At 42.7% G+C, this 23,958-nt stretch overlaps 1 long non-coding RNA gene across 1 annotated transcript; it reads left to right on the forward strand.

Annotated features, from left to right (window-relative positions):
• The first annotated feature begins 9,509 nt into the window (after positions 1 to 9,509).
• Positions 9,510 to 17,105, forward strand: LOC123792050 (uncharacterized). Its single transcript, XR_006779623.2, has 4 exons — positions 9,510 to 9,957; positions 10,488 to 10,620; positions 12,950 to 13,052; positions 16,280 to 17,105. It is a non-coding gene; the product is annotated as an uncharacterized LOC123792050 (long non-coding RNA).
• The last annotated feature ends 6,853 nt before the right edge of the window (positions 17,106 to 23,958 follow it).

Below are 23,958 nucleotides of genomic sequence, written 5' to 3' on the forward strand. Positions count from 1 at the left end.
TCCTATGTCCCATAAAAGACAAAGTTTCTTTTTCTATTTTTTTTTTTAAGATTTTATTTATTTGAGAGACAGAGACAGAGCATGAGCAGTGGGGAGGGGCAGAGGGAAAAGCAGACCCCCCACTGAGCAGGGAGTCCATGGGGCTTGATCCTGGGACCCTGAGGTCATGACTGAGCTGAAGGCAGACACTTAACTGACTGAGCCACCCAGGCATCCAAGACAAAGTTCCTTATCACTGGAGGGCGTGAGCAGCTGCTAGGAGGGCGAAAAATGGCTCATAGCTACTACAGGCTCTTCTGGTAGATAATTTAGTTTATTGAAAATAAGGATATTTGCAATCTGTCTGTCTTATTCTCTCTTTTACGTCAAATTTATTTTTTTAGATCATATGGGATTTCTTTTGATGTATGGTATAAGGAAACACTTTAACCTTTACTTTTTTTTCCCCTTCAAAATGTAATCTATTATCCCAGAGCCATTTTCTTTGTTTGCTCTCCCTTCTTTCTCAACTGATTTGGAATAACATGTAATTGATTTCCTTGATTCTCAGATGCGATCGACTGGGAGATTCACCTCTCATTTAAAACCAGAGCAATTTAAAATTCTTGAGTCGCATCCTGATATCAGAAATAGTACAGTCAAGAAAGGGAGTAGCAAATTGTCCCATCTAGCTAGCTGTTTCTATTCTCTGGCACTGCCCTATTTCAGAGCATAGTACTATTTCAATAGTTATGAGTTAAAATTTGTTTGGCGTCTAGCATATTTATAATTTTTAATATTTTACTTAAGTACAGTTATAATTATATTATCATTTTTTTTGCCCAGTCTTGTCCATTTGTGATTCTGTGCGATCTACCAAGTGAATTCCCTCCAATACTGTTCTTCAAAGAATTACATTAAATTTGCAGTCAGCATTGCCATAAATTTGAAAGAACTTGTCTGTTGACACTATTAAATACTTTGATAACTTTGATTTTTTTATCCTACTTATTATTAATTCTAATAGATTTTCAGCTGGTTCTCTTTAGTTTTCCACACGTGCACTGATTTGATATTGAATATATTATTAATGTTGTGTCTGATCTTAATGGAAATCCTTCTGGTGTTTTACCCATTCTGTAGGATACTGTGTATTGGTCCAAGATAGGTCATATTGTTATTTTAAGTAAATATCCTAGTTTTTCCAAGAGGTTGAATCAGAATAAAATGTTGAAAAATAGCTTCATGTTCTCTTGCATCTATCAAGGACATACTATATATTTTTTTCTTTTTAACTTACTAGATTTTAAACATTTAGTCATACTTTAATCTCATTATAAGCTTTACTTTGCCTTTGTGTATTTATTGGTCAGCGTTTACCCTTCTGCATCCATGTTCATAAGGGAGATTTAATCTATAGTGGGTTTTTTTTTTTCCTTTTTTTTTTCCTTTTAGATCATCTCTGGTATAGAGGGTTGAATTGTTCAGATGCCTTACTTTGTGGCATATATTTGTCATTGGTCTGCGGCAGCTGTCACGATATATCCCCACACCCTCCTCTCCCTCCCTTCTCTCTCCCTCCCCCCATAAATAAGCATTATGACATTTTAAAAGGGCATTTTTTCACTGACTCCTTTGAAAATGCATGTTGCCGTCGTGCTGTATGTCTTATTAATTTATTTCGTTACAGACCTCATGCTCTTTTTTACTTTTTATGTTTTATTATTTTCTATTATTTTACTCTTTTATTTTTCTTAGCACTGCACACACTTCTTTACTTTTTAAACAAAGCCCCCGAGCTTGGGACCCACCCACGTCTCCATGGTGCTGACGGCCACTCAGCACTTGTCTGTGTCACGCAGGGAATTTCTTTGCAGATTTTGTAACATCGTGTTGCCCTCCCCCAACCCCCACCATTAAGTAAATTTTGCGGCATACCATATTTTATTTTTTAATATTGTGGAGTAGAATCCTTGCTCCTAGAACGTTTATAGAGTTTGAAAGTTCCCTTCATCCGTAACACTGTTTGCACCTGATGTCACCTGGGGACTAGTTGTTCAACACACACACACACCCTCTTCCATCCTTACTGGTTTGTTTAAGTTTTTTGGACTCTGTCTGGGAAATTTTTAATAGAAATTTAATAGAATTTAATAGGACAATTTTTAGAAATTTAATAGAAATCTTTTTGAGAAAATTATGACTTTTCAGATTAAGAACATATAGTTATTACTAACTTTTCTTATAAATTCTAAATCATCTTTTTCACAATTATGGTTACATTGATTTTTGTGTTTCTGATGCCCCTGATATTTGTGCTGCTGCTCTTGCTTTTTTAAAAATTAGGCTTCTACTCCTTATTTCTGATATAGAAGTTATATATGCCTATTGAACAAGTGCGCTCGAATGATTTTCTTTTTGGTCAATTAACCTCGTCCAGAACTGGGTCTATGCTATTATTTTTAAAAAAGAAACACGGTTCTCTATTGATTGGTTTACAATCTTTTTAGTTTTCTAAATAAATTTTTAAAAATAATTTTATATTTGTCCCTCTCTTCCACTAGCATTTTTTAGATTTATTATCTTGGGCTCTTTCAGCTTCTGGAATCAGATAGTTCACATACTTTCAGTCCTTCTTGTTTAATTACGAAATCTCAATGCTACTAATTTTCCTTAGTATATCTTTGTCACAAACCTGACATTTCACAATTCTGTTCTTACCGTTATAATTTTAACAACCGTCCATATTTATAGCTTTGGTTTCTTCTTTGTCTCAAGAGTGATTTAAGGGCGTCTAACATTTCTAGTGTTTAAAAAAATTCTTCTGTTACGAATTTCTGGGTTTATTATCTTGTGATTAGAGAGCGTGAGAACACGGTCTGCGTTGTTTCTACTTTCTGAAAACCATCAGAATTTTCTGTGTGGCCTAATACATAATCAATTTTTGTTCATGTTACAAAGTTTTAAAAAGAATATTTATTTTCTGAATCTATTTGAAGCTCAATGTACATCTATTAAATCATTCATATGAAAAGGTCTTTTCAAAAAGTTTTATTTATGGGGCGCCTGGGTGGCACAGCAGTTAAGCGTCTGCCTTCGGCTCAGGGCGTGATCCCGGCGTTATGGGATCGAGCCCCACATCAGGCTCCTCTGCTATGAGCCTGCTTCTTCCTCTCCCACTCCCCCTGCTTGTGTTCCCTCTCTCACTGGCTGTCTCTATCTCTGTCAAATAAATAAATAAAATCTTTAAAAAAAAGTTCTATTTAAATTCCAGTTAGTTACCATACAGTGTGATACTAGTTTCAGGTGTAGAAAACATCTTTTTATACTTTGTTTTTTCCACATTTGCGTCTGTGTCTTTGGTCTACCCGAGCTGGCCAAGCCTGGAGATGTTATATTAATGACTCCCTTAAAACTGTGGCTTTGTCCCTTTCTCCTTGTGTTTTCGACAGCGTTTTGCTCTATTTCCATCAGGGGGATCAGTGAAGGTTTTCCAACAGTTCTTCTGTTGCATTGTATTAGATGCTGCCAGGGACGGGTACGTTACTGGAAAGCATGGCTTAATTTTGCTTGCTCTGGTTTGATTGGTGTTAGGTTAGAGGAAATTCAGACCACTTTTTTTTTTTTTTTTTAAGATTTTATTTATTTATTTGACAGAGATAGAGACAGCCAGTGAGAGAGGGAACACAAGCAGGGGGAGTGGGAGAGGAAGAAGCAGGCTCATAGCAGAGGAGCCTGATGTGGGGCTCGATCCCATAACGCCGGGATCACGCCCTGAGCCGAAGGCAGACGCTTAACCACTGTGCCACCCAGGCGCCCCTCAGACCACTTTCTAACACCAGTTCAATCTTGGTTATCACGAGGATGTGAGTTTTTCTATTTCTCTGGATTTTTGCTTCTTTCTTCATTTAATTAGTCAGTGTATATCCACCGAAGATGCCTGGCAGAGATCTCCACTGAATACTGCGTATGTACTTACTGAAAATTATTTTAAATTATGGGAGGTCAGTCTGTGCCCTTGACTTGCTTTGGCTAATGGGACGTGATCAGGAGTGTTGTTAGCCATATCGGAGCGCCACGCTTATCATGTCCTTGCTTCAGCTGCATTCTTGCGCTCTCTGCTCGAAGAAAAGCACATCCGGCTAGGGGCCACTCCTTCATCCCAAGTTCCTGAACAGAGTCAGCGTGGAGTACCACAGCCAGTGTCAAGAACGTGTCATGTGAGTGGGAAACAAACCTTTGCTGTGGCCTCTGAGATTTTGGCATCGTTCGCGAATGCAGCATCATTTAGCGACGAATATGTGTGTGTCCCGTTTTATCTGTCTGAGGGTCTAATTAAGATCCCAGGGGCGCCTGGATGGCTCCAGCGGTGTGATCCCAGGGTCCTGGGGTCGAGTCCCCCACCGGGCTCCTTGCTCAGCGGGGAGCCGGCTTCTCCCTCTGCCTGCAGTGAAGCGTCTGCCTTTGGCTCAGGTCAGGCTCCCAGGGTCCTGGAATCGAGCCCAGGTCCCTGCTCAGCGGGGAGCCTGCTTCTCCCTCCCCCTCTGGCTGCTGCTCCCCCTGCCTGTTCTCTCTCTCTGTGTCAAATAAATAAATAAATAAAATCCTAACAAAACAAAAAAAAGATCCCGAACAGACACGGCCCCTTCTCTTGTCTCACTTAGGGGAAGTGGAAATGTCTCTAGGAAGTACTGTTAAGACACTGTTTGCCTAGGTTTCCGAGACGGCCGGTAGTTTTCTTCATATAGAATCGGTGTACATCTTGTTAGTCTTTGGCGAAATATTTTGCACGTTTTGTTATTGTGAATATAAACCTTTTTGTTATGTTATGTAACACACGTGGGTGGTATAGGGGAGATCTACAGATTTTTAAAAAGATTTTATTTATTTATTTGAGAGAGAGAGAGAGAGATAGAAAACGAGTGGGGGGAGGGGCAGAGGGAGAAGCAGACTCCCCACTGAGCAGGGAGCCCGATCTGGGACTCGATCCCAGGTCCCTGGGATCATGACCCGAGCCGAAGGCAGACACTTAACCGACCGAGCCACCCAGGAGCCCTATAATCGTATTTCTAAAAATAATTTTGCTTCTTTGTAACTATTATAATGAATTTCCATCTCATATCTCATTTAATCGGCCAGATTTCCATAAAAATATTAAATAATATTGGTGAGAGCAAGCATTCTTGCTTTCTTCTGATTCTCAGTGTCCAGTGTTTGACTCTTAAGGTCTGACTCATTGAAGACAAATTATCTTTGCCATATTGAGAAGATCATATCCTGTCTCTACAGTTTTTATTCTGAAAACGTGCTGCATTTCAATAATGCCTGCTTACTGCTGCAGAAATGATGGCACACCTATCTTTGAGGTATTTTGTTCATTGCGTTCTTAATATTAACATACCTCAGCATTCCGGGGTACCTGGGTGGCTCAGTCAATGAAACGTCTGACTCTTGATCTCAGCTCGGGTCTTGATCTCAGGGTCGCGAGTTCAAGCCTCCTGTTGGGCTCCGCGCTGGGCATGGAGCCTACTTAAAAAAAACACAAAAACTTCAGCATCCCTTAATAACCCTAGTTGACTCGGATGGATGATCTTTTAATATATAATTTCATTCAATTGGCTGCTACTTCATTTAACGTCTTGTAATCTGTGTTCATGATGGGTTTGGTTTATAGTCCTTTTCTGTGGGTGCTATCTTTGTGAGGTTCTGGTATCAAGCGGATCCTTATGTGCCAGGCCCATTTAAAATTTCATTTTTTTTTAAAGATTTTATTTATTTATTCGACAGAGATCGAGACAACCAGCAAGACAGGGAACACAAGCAGGGGGAGTGGGAGAGGAAGAAGCAGGCTCATAGCGGAGGAGCCTGATGTGGGGCTCGATCCCATAACGCCGGGAACACGCCCTGAGCCGAAGGCACACGCTTAACCACTGTGCCACCCAGGCGCCCCCCATTTTATTTTTTTATTATTCAGGAACAGTTTATATTGCATGAGGATTATCTGTTCCTTGAAAGTTTGAACGGACGTGAAGGTGATGTTCAGGAGGTGATGTTGTCGTAACTTCCTTGGCTTCTTCGATGGATTTATTTTCCAGATCAGGTTTCGTGCTTCTAGAATCCATTCCATAGTGGTTCCTCCAGACCCGGATTTGGTTCAGATCTGAGTCTGTCCCTGGAAGGAGGATTCCATCTCCTGATCAGATCACGTCTCTTTAGCCAAATTCTGCCTCTAGAATAGTAGTATTTGTCTTGAGTCCCAGAGGGCTGGGCGTTCCCTTGGTTGTATATCTGCTTTTACTCTTGCTCATTAATACGTATTTTCAGGTGTGAGACTTCGGCTTTCACCGTGACATACATCAGCGTGGGAGGCAGACCTGGAGCCCCAGAGGCTCCTGGCATTTGGAACTTGCTGGTATCCTCCAAAAAGAACCTGGAAATTGTGGACAGCCAGATCGGCTTAGGTTCGTAACATTCTCCGAATTCCTCTTGCTGTATGTGAATGGTATTGGGAGAGGGGTACTCTGGTTGCCTCGAAAAGGGGGTTCCTCATGCAATGAAGAGAGAGCTGCCATTGTCACGAGCCTTGAGTACCCGAGTGTCTTCATTGCCTCGGGTTGCCATGCAAAGTACCACACACAGGGCAGCCGGAACAACAGATATTTATTATCTCGTGGTTCTGGAGACCAGACGTCTGTAGTCAAGGTATTGGCAGGGGAGGCTGTGTTCCAGGCCCTTCTCCCAGCTTTCGGTTGTGTTTCTGGAGATCTTTGGCTCACAGCTGGATCACGTCCTAACTTAATCTCCACATGACATTTTCCCCGTGGCTCTTCCCTCCGTCTTCTCTGTGTGCACGTCTGTCTGTGTCCAAATTTCTCCTTTTAGGAGGACACCAGTCATGCTGGATTAGGGCCCATCCTAATGACTTCACGTGGACTTGATGACCTCTGCAGGGCCCTGTGTCCAAGTAAGGTCGCATGCTGAGGTTCTAGGGCTTGGGACTTGAACGTATTCTTTTTTGGGGGATGGCAGACCAGTTCAACCCGTCACGCTGAGGAAGACTGCCAGGAGAAGAAAGGTCATTTGGACTCATCATGCAGCAAACGAGAGTGGGTAGACCACTAACTGTCTTTCCGAATCCACTCCATCAGCCTTCTTAGCTGGTACATAGGTCTTTCAGGTTTTCTTGACAGAAAACCAATCTTCCAATCTTCCCAGGAATATTAAGTTCCGGAGGTGAATTTGGGCCTTTGGTCATTTTTTTGGTGTCTTAAAGAGTATTTTTCTGGGACAAGGAGACGGGTCATGTCAGACCCTGCCAGTGAGAAGCCGAAAGCTGTAAACCAGAAGTTGTTCTGCCTTAAGGCTCTGTCTTTCTGTCTTTACTTCCTTCCTGTCTGCAGGACAGACGATGGTCCTCCCAGACCATACCTCTAATAGCACCAGCCCTGCCCCTGGTGCTGGGGGAGCAGAGAACAGGTCGAGGGTGCAGGAGACCCTCTACGCAGACTGGCAAGGGAGAGACTTCTGTGGGACTGGAGCTTCTCTGCACCCTTCTGGTGTCATACGGATGGTCTCTGGATCCTCTTCAGGGATCCCTGGCTGTCTTGATTGCTTACCACTCTATTATCTTCTGAAGGCTCACAGCCTAGAAAATAGCTGTTGGGGCCAAAGCCGTACAATAAAAGATCCCCTTCGACTCGCACAGTTTGCCTCCTGTCTCGCGAGCTAAATAATGTGACATTTCGAATTTGGAATTTTCAAGTGTAAGCTTACATTTTTGGCTTTTGCTAATTTTATCAAGGTCTTCCTGGGATGCTTGTTGGTTTCCAAAGTGCTCCGATATGATCTCATCTTATTCTCGCCACGAGCTGCTTTTCTGCTCATTTTTCACGGCGATAACTCACAGAAGTTACTGGAGGCACAGGGGCGACTTGGCCAAAGCCACACAGATAGCGGGAGAGCCAGCACTGTGATTCTCAGCCTGGTTCCTTTCCATGAGGTCATTCTGCTCCCCTGCTACCTCACGGTCAGGCCAAGTCTCGGCTCTCACTCAAGAGCTCAAAATACCACCACCTCCTCCCTGGAGCCCTCTCAGGTTAAACAGATGGGAGTAACTGACAGCTTTTCATTACGTTACTCGTCTGTGTAGATCAGGGCTGGCAAACCCCAGGCTCCACGGCCTGCCTTTCTAGTCTAAGAATGGTTTTTACATTTTTAAAAAAGATATTATTTATTTAATTGAGACAGAGAGGGAGAGCATGAGCAGGGGGAGGAGTAGAGGAGAGGGAGAAGCAGATACCCCACCGAGCAGGGAGCCCAATGTGGGGCTTGATCCCAGGACTCTGAGATCATGACCTGAGCCGAAGGCAGAAGCCCAACCAACTGAGCCACCCAAGTGCCCCTATTTAATTCTTTAAAAGATTTTTTATTTATTCATTTGAGAGCAAGAGAGTGACAGAGAGAGAAAGAGAATGCACAGGAGCAGGGGGAGAGAAAGAGGGAGAAGCAGACTCCCCGCCAAGTGGGGAGCCCCATGTGGGGCTCGATCCCAGGACCCTGAGATCATGACCTGAGCCAAAGGCAAACACCCAACCGACTGAGCCACCCAGGTGCCCAAGGTTTTTATGTTTTTAAAGGGTTGTCAAAAAAAGAAGGAAGACAAGGAAGGAGAGGGCCCAGAGACCCATGTGTGGCCCACACAGTCTCAACTCTTTACTTCCTGCCCCTTTACAGAAAAAGTTCACCAGCTCCTGGTCTAGATACCGGCCTCTCCTTTTATCCTATTTAAAAATTCACTTACCCTCCATTAGTATTTATGACTCCAATTTTGGACGACTGTTTATTTGTTGCTTTCAAGCATTCAAAGCTCCTGCTTGCCGTTCCTCTCATTTTTCTCTGTCAGGCACCGAGGAACAGGTCCAACTGCGGAAGGAAGTACCTCTTACAATTTATTTGCAAAGAGAGTGAGGGCCTTGGCATCATATACGTTAGTTCATACTGTAGACTCAGTGAGTGCTATGTACAGTAAGTACTCTCACAACTCAAGGGAGGCGAATTCTTGAGGACTGGACAACGAGCCCATGAGGACAGGGAGTGTGTTCCCGTTTATGGCTGTCCCCAGCCTGAACTGACTGAGGAAGCTTTTGGGTCGGAAAGGGACTTCTGCTGAGATTTGAAGAAGGCGTAAAAATTGAGTAGACCCCTAGGAGAGCAGATTGTACTTTGGGCAGGTCGACTAATACCATAAGAAACAGCCCGGTCTTCATAGTTACTTATTATCAGTGAAGTGAATTAACAGTGGATAATCTTGATTTTTCACATTTTTAATAATTTTTAGAGAAGTTTGAGGTTCATGGCAAAACTGAGCAGACAGGACAGAGATTTCTCATACACACATGCCTCACCTCCCCTTTACCAACATGCCCCATCAGACTGGTACCTCTCTTTTTCTTTTCTTTTCTTTTTTTTTAAGATTTTATTTATTTATTTGTCAGAGAGAAAGCAAGAGAGAGAGCACAAGCAGGGGGAACAGCAGGCAGAGGGAGAGGGAGAAGCAGACTCCCCGCTGAGCAAGGAGCCCGATGTGGGACTCGATCCCAGGACCCTGGGATCATGACCTGAGCTGAAGGCAGACGCTTCACTGACTGAGCCACCCAGGCACCCCAAGACTGGTACCTTTCTTTACAACGAATGAACCTACGTGACTACATCATCATCCAGAGTCCCCAGTTTATATTAGGGTTCACTCTTGGTGTTGTACATTTCATGGGTTTAGACAAATGTTTCTACCATTACAGTGTCATACAAAGGTGTGTTTAATTTTTTTCTAGCAAGAAACAGTAAGCCCTTGAATGCAGGGACTTTGGCTTCTCCCCAGCCTACCCCCACTGCTTAGCACGGTGCCGGCCATGTAACAGGGACTTGATCACTATTTGTTGAAGAGAATGATGGTCTGTAAGACTACGAAAGTCGATTAAGGTATGAGAGTGGGCCGTCTTCAATGCCAAGCTAAGTACCTGGACATTTATCGTGTCTATCAGTCAGGGGTCCACCTATAGAGCCTGTGGGCCGAATCCACGTATGGTCTAGGGCTGCTTTCCAGCTCCAACTTCGCAACAGAGATGAAGTCCATCCCCTCTATGGGTAGTTTGCCAGCACGTGCTGATGGTGGTGGAGAAAGGGATGGGGAGACACTGCTTTCATAAAGGCAGTGCTGGTTTCTAGGGGTCAGGAGGGCTGATAACAAATTTATCAAGGCCCCAAGTCCAGGAGCCTCTCCAGCCCAGGGACTTCCCTGGGCACCCCCGTCTTGGCCAAGAACTCTCTTGGTCACCTGCCGAGTCATTCCATTCGCAGGAAACATCGCGAGCTTTGCTCATGTCTATATAGTTCTTTCACATTCTGTGCGTAGGCTGCGTTTTAACAATTTTCTGAGAGATAGCTAGCAAATGATTTCCTCGGGGGTTCCCCAGCCTTCTTTATTGCTCATAACCCTCTTATCTCTGAAGGTTAGCAGTTTACAAAGTGGAGACGTTGGCGAACGTTGCAGAATGAAGAATTACATTTGTCTCCCGGCTTGTGTCCCTCTTCTCTGGCTGCTGGGGGATGTGGCATTTGGAACCGTGAATCTTCATCGTTCAGGTACATTCTGGCCTTTTCCAGTTTTATCAGTGAGTGATCATACAGACAGCTTCTCGGGGACTTTTCTGGTTATTCGTGAATGTGCTGTTTAAACTCTGCGAGTTTTAGGCCACAAGGGTGCAATTCAAAAGATGCTCCGAAGAGTCAAGTTCCCAGAGAAAGTAGGTTAGACCCACGGAGGTTACAGGCCGGTGTGTGATGTTTTGTATGACTCTCCCTGCTCAGCTGTGCCTGATACTCTAGAAACATCCCTTATTTATGTTCTTATTTATTTTCATTAGATGGTGTTCTTCTTTGGACCTATTAATCACTCTTGGGACGCCAGTATCGCCCTGGTGTAACTTCATTACGTTTTTATCTTCCAGCATAGTTTAAGACGATTTCAGGGCCTTTGGTGAGCAATAGGGTCATAATATTTGGGGTAAAAGGTACAGGTGTGTGCATAACTCAGTAGGCCAAGTGTGGGAGAGAGGATGACACAGTGTAAGACAGAGAGTGAGCCCGGCCAGAGAGTTGGTCCAACGTGTGCGGACATAACAGTATGGCTGGAACTCATAATTCTACAGAGCGAATATATGAGCACTAAGCAAAGGATCTTCTTTTTCAAGCAACTTACATTTCCTGCATCCCTGGGACACAGTAGAATGTTGATATTTGAAAAAAAGGGACATGTACATAAAATAAAGTCCTACTGGCATGGCCTATTATCTTTCTTTTTTCAAGATTTTATTTATTTATTTGAGAGAGAGAAAGAGAGAGGGAGCAGGAGCATGGGAGAGGGGTAGAGGGAAAGGGAGAGGGAGAAGCAGACTCCCCACTGAGCAGGGAGCCCGATGCGGGACTCGATCCCAGGACCCTGGGATCATGACCTGAGCCAAAGGCAGATGCTTAACCGACCGAGCCACCCAGGTGCCCAGGCATGGCCCATTATCGATGTGACTTTCTTATTGTGTCTTTAACATAAAACAGAATAATGTAGTTGATTACATGACAATATGACGTGTAGCCAGGTGACCGACCTCATTTCTCTTGTGCCTTTTCTTCCTCAAGGGCTGGAAAAGAAGCTCCTTTCTCGCTTTTCCCTTGTTGCATGGTTACCCCCGCAGCCTTCCATGCCGCTTGCCGTCATTAGTCTCCCACAGCAAGCTAGTCTATATCCACAAATCAGTGTATATATGTCCTATTTTCTCCGTACATGTATAATTCAAAACCGATTATATATATATATACAAATAAACAGACACCTATATTGGGGGTTGCATTTTTTAAATTGGGATGCCATTACACACATTTTTCTGCACCTTGATTTTTCCCCCACTCGGTTATGCCTTATGGAACTCTCTCCGAGTCAAGGGGATGGCTCTGATTTATGATTTGCAATGATCGTGTAAACATTCCACAGCATAGATAGAGTGACAGTATACACGGCCATGTTTCTGTTGAGCTGCATTCACTTTGTTTCTAATTTTTTCCCTCAAACGTTGCTACAGTAAACCTTCCTGTACATAGCGTCTTACCAAGTACGAATCAAAGTAGTCTGGTTGGGGTGGGGGAAGCGGTTGAGGGCTGTCCAGATATGGACTCTTGATGAAGCTTTAAGAATATCTCTTAATTTGGTTGAATTAAGCTGAGTCTAAAATAAGCCAGAATTTAGGGTTCCCCATTTTCGTATCAATGCATTTTCACCAGCTGAGTGATACTCACCGTTAGAAAACTGCTGGTTCCTTTGTTCCTTTATTTTGCCAAACTCTCCGCCCACTCAATCTTCATCCATCCATCCCTCCACCATCCAAGCATCAGCTGAACATCTACAATGTACCTAACACCATTTTAGGAACAATAGGTGATACAAAAGATATCTGTATGTGAAGGGGGATATAATACAGGGTAAGAACATATAATATATGTGCTGGAGTCGTTGTTCGACAGCAGCGAATCTAGCCCAGAACCGAGACCTCAGAGACCAACTGGCCAAATCCAGCCCAGAGCCATTGTGTCGGTTCTTGCCCGCAAAACCAAACCAAAACAGAAAAGCAAAACCAAAAAAACCCCAACATTTAAAGTCCTGTGTATTTCCCCTAAAAACATCAAATTTTTGCCTTCTCTTCAAAAACCATGGGAAGGTTGGTTCAAGCTGTGTCCACCTGCCAGTCTCACCAAGCAAAACTTGGCTAAAGCAGGGTGGCGGTTGCCCCCTTCAGACGGGAAGCTCACTCCCGTTCACCACGGTCCCCACCATTCCCTAATGTCACCCTCCCAGGTGAGCTGTGTGTGGCCAATTATCATTGTGCCAGCGTGCTTGATTTTTTTTTTTTTCCTTTCGATGCAGAAATACACTGCCCGCTTCTGTGTTCAAACTGGGAATGCCAAAGATGGCCTGAGTGAACTGGATGTTTCAGGAAACCGGCGGAGATCACACAGAGTGAGACAAAGTGAGGAGTCATGCTGGGGGTTTCCTATACAAACAGAAGGATCTGCTCGTGCAGGCTGTGGCCCGGGTGGTAGCCCTTCCCTCCCCCATGTCCGTGACCTCACTGCCAGTTAGACACCGCCCCTCAAGTTGCACCAGAGGAGAACACATTAGGAGCCAGCTCTAAGGAAGGGAGGGGGGAAAAAAGGAGAGGAAAAAAAAGAGCGGAGGAGAGCGGGTGCTGCTATTCGGAGAAACTTTTTGCCCCTGCAAAGGCAGTGAGTGTCTTGGAAGGCTCGCGGTCTCTGATTTCTATATGGCTTTTGGCACATCGTTTTAACCAAAAGAAGAAAAGGAAACAGTGCAAAGCCTTCAAACCCTAAACACAATGAGTTGGCAACGGGAGATGCTGTTAAGTCATTCCAATAATATGCCAGGCTCAGAATACAACATCTGTTCCAGCAAGCAGTTAGCAGAGGATTAAAAACAAGAAAGAAACCTTAGATTTGAATGCGAACAGATTTACTCACTGTGGAGCTTCTATCAGACAGGACGGCGTGGTGGTTGTCATCAGCATCGCTTTCCCCAAATGCGGGCTGCACGGGGCCGGGCACGGTGGTGGGTGAGTTGGAGAGACATGCCCCCTGACCTCCATGACTTGTAATCCGTGCACGGAAACACTTTAGTGCATTAAAGAGCGCCGTGGGCTTTCCTGGCAGGAAGTCATAGAAACCTGAAAGATTCCCTCTGCTTTCTCTAGGAGAGGTTCTGAACACCCTTGTGGACTCACTGCATTTGCTCTGGGCATTGGTGCAACAGACAGCCCTAAAGCTCCCCCCACCTCCCCTCTAGTCCATTGAGAGAGGGCTTCAATTAGGTATTAGTCATGAATACCTAATTTCTCTCAAACCCAAGGGCACATCTTTTTGCTTCGAGAAATCTAGGCTTGCAGAAATGGCAAATACGTACAAGATCTTCCAGTGACCAGCTCCCCCCCTCTCCCCCCCATAGCTTACATTTCCTATGTTTGAACCCAGATCATGTCAACTTCTGGGCCAATCTATACTTTGGACATCATCCTCCTTCGCATATTTCATTCACAGGTCCGCCCCCGCCCCCCAACCTGTGTAACCCCTGCACATTCTTCAAGGGTTACTCAAGGATCATCTCTCCCAGGATGCTCGTCCCACTCAGGCGCAGGTGAAGTGTCCGCCCTGTGTCCTTCCACGGGCTGGGTGTTTGCCTCTGTCAATGCGCTTTATACACTGCAGCGTAGACAGGAAATTCTTGCACCATCTCGCTGTGGTAGACGCTACTCAGCGTTGAATCGAATTAATGCAATCATTCGTTTGGCTTGTTTTGGTCTGTTTTCCTTTCTCGTATTTGTCCCATGGGGCCTATAATGAAGAGCTAGTCTTCGTCGCCATCCTCAGTGCACGGGGGAAAAGTGTGTCCCCAGATCATCACGCTGTAGCGGGCCTTCTATTCCCAGATGCAGCTGGAAACAAAACAGGTTGAAAATAATCTTGTTTCCCTGGTTGTTCATGAAGCTTTGCCAGTTTCTCCTGACTTGTTGGTCGTTCCCTTCCATTTCTCCAGTTTCCTATAAAATCGGAGACCTTTTAACTGCCACGGTCTGCATTTCTGAGTCACGCTTGCAGATGTCCTCAACCTCTCATACCTGAGATACTGGAGATTTCTGCCCATTTTTCTACTCATGATGGAAAAGTGTGTTTCTTCTGTAGATGATGTGGTCAAGGGTCTAAATCCAGACTAGCCAGTTTTACCTTCAAAATGCCTTTTGTCTCAAAGAGTGTGAAGCAAGCCTAGATTTGAATTATGGCTCCAGTACTCGTTAATTAGGTGACCTTGGGTGACGTTACTGCAACTGCATGCCTCAGTTTCCTCTTTGTGAAGTGGAGATAATCCCACACAATTCACAATTCAGGATTGTTGCAATTATTAAGAAGATAAAACTGATCAGTAACATAATACTCACCACGTGGGGAATGTTTAATAAGTGTTAGCTTTTTAAAAAGATTTTATTTATCCTTTTTTTTTTTAAGAGGGAGAAAGAGCGAGGGGAGTAGCAGTGGGGGAGGGAGAGGGTCAAGCAGACTCCGTGCTGAGCATGGAGCCCGACGCGTGGCTCGATCCCATGACCCTGAGATCATGACCTGAGCCAAAATCAGGACTGGGACGCTTAACCGACTGAGCCACCCAGGTGCCCCTAAATGTTAGCGTTTTAATGACTGTTTTGTCCTCTCATCCCACAGTTCAGTCTAAACAGTGGCTTTATTATTGGTATTGTCATACTAAAATACCTCATGTGTAAGAGCAATTTATTGCTATTCACCCCCTCCCCGGGTGGTAGATTAGCCAGTGAAGTATTCTAATCAGATTCAGTGCTAGGTCTGTCCAAATGGTATGAAGCATACTTAGACCTAATTTTAGATCGATTAAATTAGTGTAGTGATCGATGAAGTAGTGTGACCATCCTCCAACCCTGCACGAGTCAGGTAGAGGGAACCAACCACCCCTGAAGTCTGTGTCCACTCTGCAGCAGTGAAAGTGGGAGCTCACCAGCCCCACCTCTCCACTTCAAAGTCCCCTCCCCCCAAAGGCCCCTGCCTTCTCTGCCTGCTGCACCTGCCAGGTGCATGCTTCTGGAATTCTAAGACTTGATTTGAACTGGTAGCGAGGTTGTGGACGATCCTGTCACCAATCGCCACCCACCAGACTTTAACACAAGGATCCGACTCCGCCTGGATGTCAGACCAGCTTAGGCTGGTTTTCTTGACCAGTCTCTTCCATACCTCACCCATGCTATGTTAATTCTTTTGTTTCTCAACAGTTCTTTCGCCCTGTACCATCCTTAAGTCTTGGGTCAAAACGTAGCTTATACAGGAAGTTTTCTGTACGTGGTCGATGAACAGTGAAGTCTTACACTGGTGATCGTTACCCTTTATAAATTTAACAATTAACAAAAGCTTTACTAAAGATATCACAGATAAGTCACTGACTTTAAAATAAATAATACTATTTACTCCCTGTATTTGTTGAAGAAAACATCAAGATTCTGTGTTGCATTTAGAAATATTTCTACTATAATTGAAGTCAGAAGAAATGAGATTTCTTCCCCGCAACCTCAAGAGGACCTGACGTGTTTTTTTTTCTTTTTTTTTTTAATACTGGCTGAATTAATTCTAACTCTTTTAATGATTCAATGTACTTTTCTATCTCAAACAGGGAAGTGAATATTACGGACTTAGGGATAATACAAATGTAACAAGTAACCACTGCAATTATAGAATTTGACGGGAAAGCTGTTTGTGAACGAACTACTGAATTTGATGGTGACAAGACAGAGAATAAACTATAAATATGGCAAGAAAAGGACATTCAAAGGAACTGGCTTGATGAACCCTAGACTTCTCCATTCTACCTCCCTGAAGTAATGAGGCAGAGAAGGACGCATTGCAGAATGGAAATCTTCACCAGGAGCTAAGATCTGCTGATATCCCCGGGCGCATACATGTCTTAAAGTTCGGGGAAACATACATATTAAAATTACGAGCCCCTGATGCAGTAAGTCACCTGTGAGATCAAGGCATCTAGTCAAAGACTAGTCTATTTCAAGGGGACTCCGGTAAGCTAGTATCCCAGGGGTGTCCCAAGACCCCAGGGGTTGAGTTTTCTTTCTGAGACTCTCTATTTTACGTCCTGCTTCCTCTTCCAATTTCTACTCCGTCTCGAGACATTCCCTTTCTCTCTCTCTCCTTATGTTTCTGAAGCCTGTGGCTGTTCTAGCACTCTTGCCTTTGAGAGCTAGCAAGCTGGGAATTTCGTTTTCCAAGGGTCTAGTATTTTTTTTATCTTCATCACAAATTCTTCCAGGGCTCTTAATACAATGTTTTAAAATAGCCTCCAGGATTCCTGGGGGTTATTAACTTACAATGTGACGGTTCATTTACCCTGCAGCCCCCATGCCTACATTTTTCCCCCCGAAGTTCTATTTTCAAACATTAAATAACTATGCGATGAGCATCGCTCCTATAGTATCCTATTCCACGGAGAGGCTATAGATACGTCTGTCTTTGGGGCAAGTGGGGAAGGGAGTGGGGTGGGGTAACTGAATTTAAAATGAGAAAATGAGTTCAATGCCTTTTGTGTGTGTGTGGTACAAAAATAGCAACGTTTACCGTTTTTGTCATTTTAAGGGTATAGTGCGTGGCATTAAATTCATTTACACTGGTGTGCAACGATCACCACCGTCCTCCAGAGTGGATGGTGTTTCAAAATGGCCTGGCCCCTTGAGACAATTACGTGGCTGAGTTAGGGAAAATGTTTGTATCCATCAGCTCAGGGTGCCATGACACGATTCCGTAGACCATGTGGATTAAACAACAGAAATCCATTCCTCACGCTTCTGGAGTCTGAGAAGTACAAGATCGAGGTGAGGCAAGGTAGATTTCATTCTGAGAGTTCTCCTGGCCTGTAGGCACCTGCTGTCTTGCGGCGTGATCAGGTGACCTCTCCTTTGGGGATGCACAGAGAGACAAAGCAAGCTCTCGGGACTCTCTTCTTACAAGGGCGCTACTCCCATCATCTCCAAATACTGTCACATTGGGTTATACACCTTATGAATAAGGTTATTCACCTTATTGGGTAATACACCTGATGGATTTGGGGGGAGACGCAAACATTCAGTCCATAATGGTGATTTGCCTGATGATTATAAAGGGCTCAGTAGAAACCACCATTGGGATTGGCAGGGTCCTAATGATGTTGCTCAAAAATCTTTAGAGAGCTAAGGAAGGGGCTGGTCTGCTGGGAAGAAGATAAACCACCGGGGTTTGGAAATAGTTGAGATGCCCAGGGAGCCCCTCAGTCTACTCTGATCATTTGGAGACACAAGGGATAAATAAAGAGCCCAGTGCACCGAGAGCTCTCTGCTGGTGGACGGAGCCATGGTGACGATGAAGTGACCGCGTGCGGGCTACCATAGCATTTCATCACACAGACACCGAAAATACATTGACCCAAGGAAGAGTGGAGAATCACGTGAGAACACGTGCCTAGGAGTTGCACTGGAATTTTGCAAGCATGAATTTAAGAAGAAACATAGCACCTTTTATATTTGTAGATTTGCATTCTCTTTTCCTTATAGTTTTAAAATTTGCTATTATTTAGTATAATAGCGTACTCAGAATTAACAGTTGTTTGGGCAATATATGCTCAGTCATTTCTGTTTAATTATATTTTTGGTAGCAATGTTCATGCATTATTTTATATTTAATACATGTGCATGGCACATAATTCCAAAGGAACAAAAGGACACACAGCGAACTATGTCTCCTTCCCACCCTGATTTCCCTGACACCCGGAGACAGCTACAATTTCTAGCTTTTTGTGTGTCCCTCTGTGTGTGTGTGTGTGTGTGTGTGTATGGAGGGGTTTTGTTTTTGTTTTTACACAAATAGCGATGTACTATGCATATGCTTCTAACCTTGCTGGTTTCACTTGCCGTGTCTTTCATATTGATACACTTGCTATATCTTTCATATCAATACGTATCATCTCAATCATAGAGCTGCCTCACTTTCTAAAATAGCTTTGTATGTATGAACCAGAATTTGTTGCATCGGTCTCTTTTATTTGTTTGCAGTATGCCTTCACCAAGAATTATTTCCTTCCTTAAAAAAGGAGGAAAGCATTATTTCCTTCCTGGAAAAGACGAAGGATTTTGTTTTGTTTCCTGCTTTATCTTCGACAATTAGAACAGGACCGATACATCGTAGGCTTTCAGCAAATATTCATTCTATGGAATGTCAATTGACTGCATCATTTCATTCCTAAGCAAGTTGGATTGCCGGGCCCCGGGGTATGTGTAATTGCAATTTTGTTGATCGTGACCCTATTGCCCCCACGGAGGTCATGATTGACTCTACTACCACCCGGTGTGGCTGGAATTTACCTGTTTCCTCACACCTGTGCTGGTCCCTGTGCCAGCATCCGTGCCCGCCAACACAGATTGCAGCCAGAATTTATTTTTGCTTCTCTGATACAGGGGCAATGCATCTTGGTTTTATATTTTTGCATTTTCATGATTCTAGGTCAAGTTACACACATTTTGTCTGTGGTTCGTGTGTGCCGTTTATGGAGAAAGGAAACGATCCCTTTGTGATACATGGGAACAAGTTTTCCCCCCCGGTATGTCATGTCTTTTGAGTTTGTTTACGGTACTTTTCCATTCAGCATTTCTCTCTCTCTCTCTCTCTCTCTTTTCTTTCAGAACTTCTCACTTTGATGGTAGTCAAATATATCCAGCTTTTCTTTCAGGGCTTTCTGGCTTTTGGGAGGGGGTGATCATAATTAAGAAAGTCTTTTTCACTCCAGGATTATGTAAAATTTTTTTCTCATGTCTTCATCCTTCCTGTTGTAGTTTTTTGATGTGTAAATCTGTGATCACCTAAAATTTATTTTGGTGTTAGGGAAGTAGGGATTCCTCTTTCTGAGATTGGCTATGAATACCATTTGGTGAAGAGCCCATTTTCGGGGCACCTGGGTGGCGCAGTCATTAAGCGTCTGCCTTCGGCTCAGGGCGTGATCCCGGCGTTATGGGATCGAGCCCCACATCGGGCTCTTCCGCTATGAGCCTGCTTCTTCCTCTCCCACTCCCCCTGCTTGTGTTCCCTCTCTCACTGGCTGTCTCTATCTCTATCAAATAAATAAATAAAATCTAAAAAAAAAAAAAAGAAGAGCCCATTTTCTTCCTCCCTGATTTGCTCTGTTCTGTTTATCACTTATGAAACTCACCTATATTTTTGGTTGATTTGGTTGATTTGGGGACTCCCCAATCTTTTCCCTTGATCTGCCTATCTATTCAAACATGAGTCCACAGAGTTGCAATTACTGTGGATTTATTTATTTTTTTAGTATGGCAGTCCCGGTTCCCATTCTTTTGTTCCTAAGTGTCCCAACTATCACTGCATGTTGATTTTTCTATATGTAGTTTAGAATACATTTTTCTAGTGCTATCAAAACCCTGTTTGTAATATTGTTGCATTTATTATAGATTAATTTAGGGACATTCGAAATCTTTATCATATTGAGCATTCCTATTCAATAACTTTCCTTTTATTCGGTTTTTTAAAAACTTCATTAGCTGCATTTTTCTTGATACAGATCTTTCATATTTTAAGATTTTTATTCTTTTATTTTTAAGGAAACTCTACCCAACATGGGGCTCCAACTCACAACCCCGAGATCAAGAGTCACACACTCCCTTGACTGAGCCGCCAGGTACCCCTAGATCTTGCATATTTTAAATTACACCTATTTCTAGCTTTTTATCCTTTTCATCACTACTATAGGTGAAGTAAGTTTTCAATTATTTTCTACTTTCTTATGGTAAATATGTAAAAAACTATTGTTTATGGTAATTTTTTATCTAACTGATTTATTTTTTTTATTAGTAATAGTTTTGCAAAATAGAAATGCAAATCAAAACCACAATGAGCTGTCACCTTATACCTGTTAGCATGGCTAAAGTCAAAAACACATGAAATAACAACTGTTGACAAAGATATGGAGAAAAAGGACCCCCCATGCACAGTTGGTGGGAATGCAAACTGGTGTAGCCACTGTGGAAAACAGTATGGAGGTTCCTCAAGAAATTAAACATAGAATGACCATATGACCTAGTAATTCCACTACCGAGTATTTACCCAAAGAAAACAAAAACATGAATTTGAAGAGATATATGCAGGGGCGCCTGGTTGGCTCAGTCGGTTAAGCGTCTGCCTTCGGCTCAGGTCATGATCTCAGGGTCCTGGGTTTGAGCCCCATGTTGGGCTCCCTGCTCTGCAGGGAGCCTGCTTCTCCCTCTGCCTCTCCCCCTACTTGTGCTCTCTCTCTCTCTCTCTCTCTCTCGGTCAAATAAATAAATAAAATCTTAAAAAAAAGGGAAAAGATAATATGCATCCCTATTACTGCAGCATTATTTACAATAGCCAAGATAGGGAAGCAGCCTAAGTGTCCATCCATAGATGAATGGATAAAGAAGAGGCGGTCTATATATACAATGGATGTTATTCAGCCATAAAAAATAATGAAATCTTGCCACTTGCAATGACATGGTTGGAGCTAGAGAGTGTTAAGCTAAGTGAAATAAGTCAGAGAAAGACAAATACCATATGATTTCACTCATATAGGGAATTTCAGAAACAAAACAAATGAATGAACAACAACAAAAAAAGAGAGACAAAAACCCAGGCTCTTTTTTTTTTTTTTCCAATTTTTAAATTTTTTAGAAAACCAGCTATTATTATTCAAAAATTTTACCATTTTGTTCTAGGTGCTGTGATAGTTGTAAATATTTTTTTTAAATTAACATATAATGTATTATTTGTTTCAGGGGTTTATCAGTTTTACACAATATCCAGTGCTCATTACATCACATTCCCCCCCCCATGTCCATCACCCAGCCACCCCATCCCTCCACCACCCCCCGCCCAGCAACCCTCAGTTTCTTTCTGAGATTAAGAGTCTCTTATGGTTTGTCTCCCTTTATGGTTTCATTTTGTTTTGTTTTTTCCCTCTCTTCCCCTACGATCCTCTGCCTTGTTTCTTAAATTCCACATATCAGCGAGATCATATGATAATTGTCTTTCTCTGATTGACTTATTTCGCTCAGCATAATACCCTCTAGTTCCATCCATGTCATTGCAAATAGCAAGATTTCATTTTTTGATGGCTGCGAATATTCCATTGTATATAGACCACATCTTCTTTATCCATTCATCTGTCGATGGACATCTGGGCTCTTTCCATAGTTTGGCTATTGTGGATGTTGCTGCTATAAACATTGGGGTGCAGATGACCCTTCAGATCACTACATTTGTATCTTTGGGGTAAATAGCCAGTAGTGCAATTGCTGGGTCATAGAGTAGCTCTATTTTTAACTTTTTGAGGAACCTCCATACTGTTTTCCAGAGTGGCTGTACCAGCTTGCATTCCCACCAGCAGTGTAGCAGAAAACCCAGGCTCTTAATTAGAGAGAACAAACTGGTGGTTGCGGAGGGGAGTTGGTGGGGGGAGGGGTGAAATAAAGGGGATTGATAGTACATTTATCATGATGAGAACTGAGCAACGTATAGAACTGTTGAATCACTGTAGTGCACACCTGAAACTAACATTACACTGTATGTTAATTATACTTCAATTAAAAAATAGTTTTGGAGTTTATCCTTTTGTGCTCTTTAGGCATACAATCACATCATTTGCAAATAATGATATAATTACTTCCTTCTTTCCAGGTTTCATGCTGTACTTTTCTATACCTATATATATAGCCATACCATATCCATATCTGCCTATTTCTATCCCATTCTAAGTATCTTTGGAGAGGATCACGTAACTTTGCACTGTGAGCTGTTAACAAAACAAAATATGTTAATTTTCTAATACCAGATTATTCTTTGGTTTTTTCTGATTATGGTTCCTGATATTACTTGAACTCAGGCATTGATTTCTTTTTTTTTTAAGATTTTATTTATTTATTTATTTGACAGAGAGAGAGAGAGAGAGGGAGAGAGCAAGCACAAGCAGGGGAGCAGCAGAGGGAGAGGGAGAAGCAGACTACCCGCTGAGCAGGAAGCCCAATATGGGGCTCAATCCCAGGACCCTGGGATCATGACCTAACTTAAAAGCAGCCACTTAACCGACTGAGCCACCAGACGCCCCAGGCATCAAATTCTTAAGATACTATCGTGTTTCACATTTTATGTCAGATTTTCATCTCAGTATTCACAAATGAAATTTATCTATCTTTGTGGTGTTTATTTCTCAAATGTCTAGCTTCATAAAAGAATTGGAAACTTTCTTTTTCTTTGTCTTGAACAATGAAAATGGCATTGGAATTCAACTTTAAGGGATTAACACAATTAGATTGTGAATTTATCTGGGTCTTTGTTGTGAAGGGCAGGGGCTGTTTATTAACTGTGTCTGTTTCCCACTATAACTGTTCCATTTTGATTTTTGTGTTTTTTTCATTTTTTGTGATTTTGTGTGTTTTTTTGAAAGTGATCTTTCAAAAGGGCAGAATCAGATCCCCTCACTTCCCTCCTTGGGAAGTGGCTCAGTTCCACATCACATAGCTTCAGGTCTTGAAGTTCAAAGTCAAATCAGAGTTCCCTTACCTGGCTTTGTAGGTGTTCTCAGTCAGTTCCCATCTCTGCAGATTCACCTCTTGCTGCCATTGCCATCAACTCATTTTTGCTTCAATTGAGCTTTGGACACGAGTGTCCTTCTAACTCTCTTCTAGGGTCACATTTGGTAATTCATATTTTCCTATTCAAACTTCATTTAATCCACCTTTTCACAAATGTTTGTGTCATGTCAAGTGAAGTACAATAGTTTCTCATTCTTTTTATTTTCTCTGCATTTGTGTTTATTTCCCCCTCCCCATTTAATTTCTCATCTTTTGTGTATTTACATAGTTTTCTTTTTCCTCTGCTTAGGGTAGCTTTACAGTTCTAGTCTCCTTTACTTTTTAAAGAATTGCCTCTCGAATTTGTCTATTAGTTTTACCATTTTCCCCTTATTTTATTCTTCTACCATATCCCTCCCCATCTTGCTAATTTCTTCTTCCTGCTTTTCTTAATTTTGTTATTTTTTCCCAAGCTTCTTGAGTTGATCCTAAATACATTTAAATTCTTTCTTTCTTTTTTGTTGTCTTTTTTTTTTTTTTTTTGAGAGATCAGGTTTGGGAAGGGAAGGGGCAGAGGAAGAGGGAGAGAGAGAGAGAGTCTTTTTTTTTTTTTTTAAGATTTTTTATTTATTTATTCAACAGAGATAGAGACAGCCAGCGAGAGAGGGAACACAAGCAGGGGGAGTGGGAGAGGAAGAAACAGGCTCATAGCAGA

Source organism: Ursus americanus, chromosome 14 (genome assembly GCF_024610735.1).
Source record: "Ursus americanus isolate L20-20 chromosome 14, mUrsAme1.1.p, whole genome shotgun sequence".
NCBI lineage: Eukaryota > Metazoa > Chordata > Mammalia > Carnivora > Ursidae > Ursus > Ursus americanus.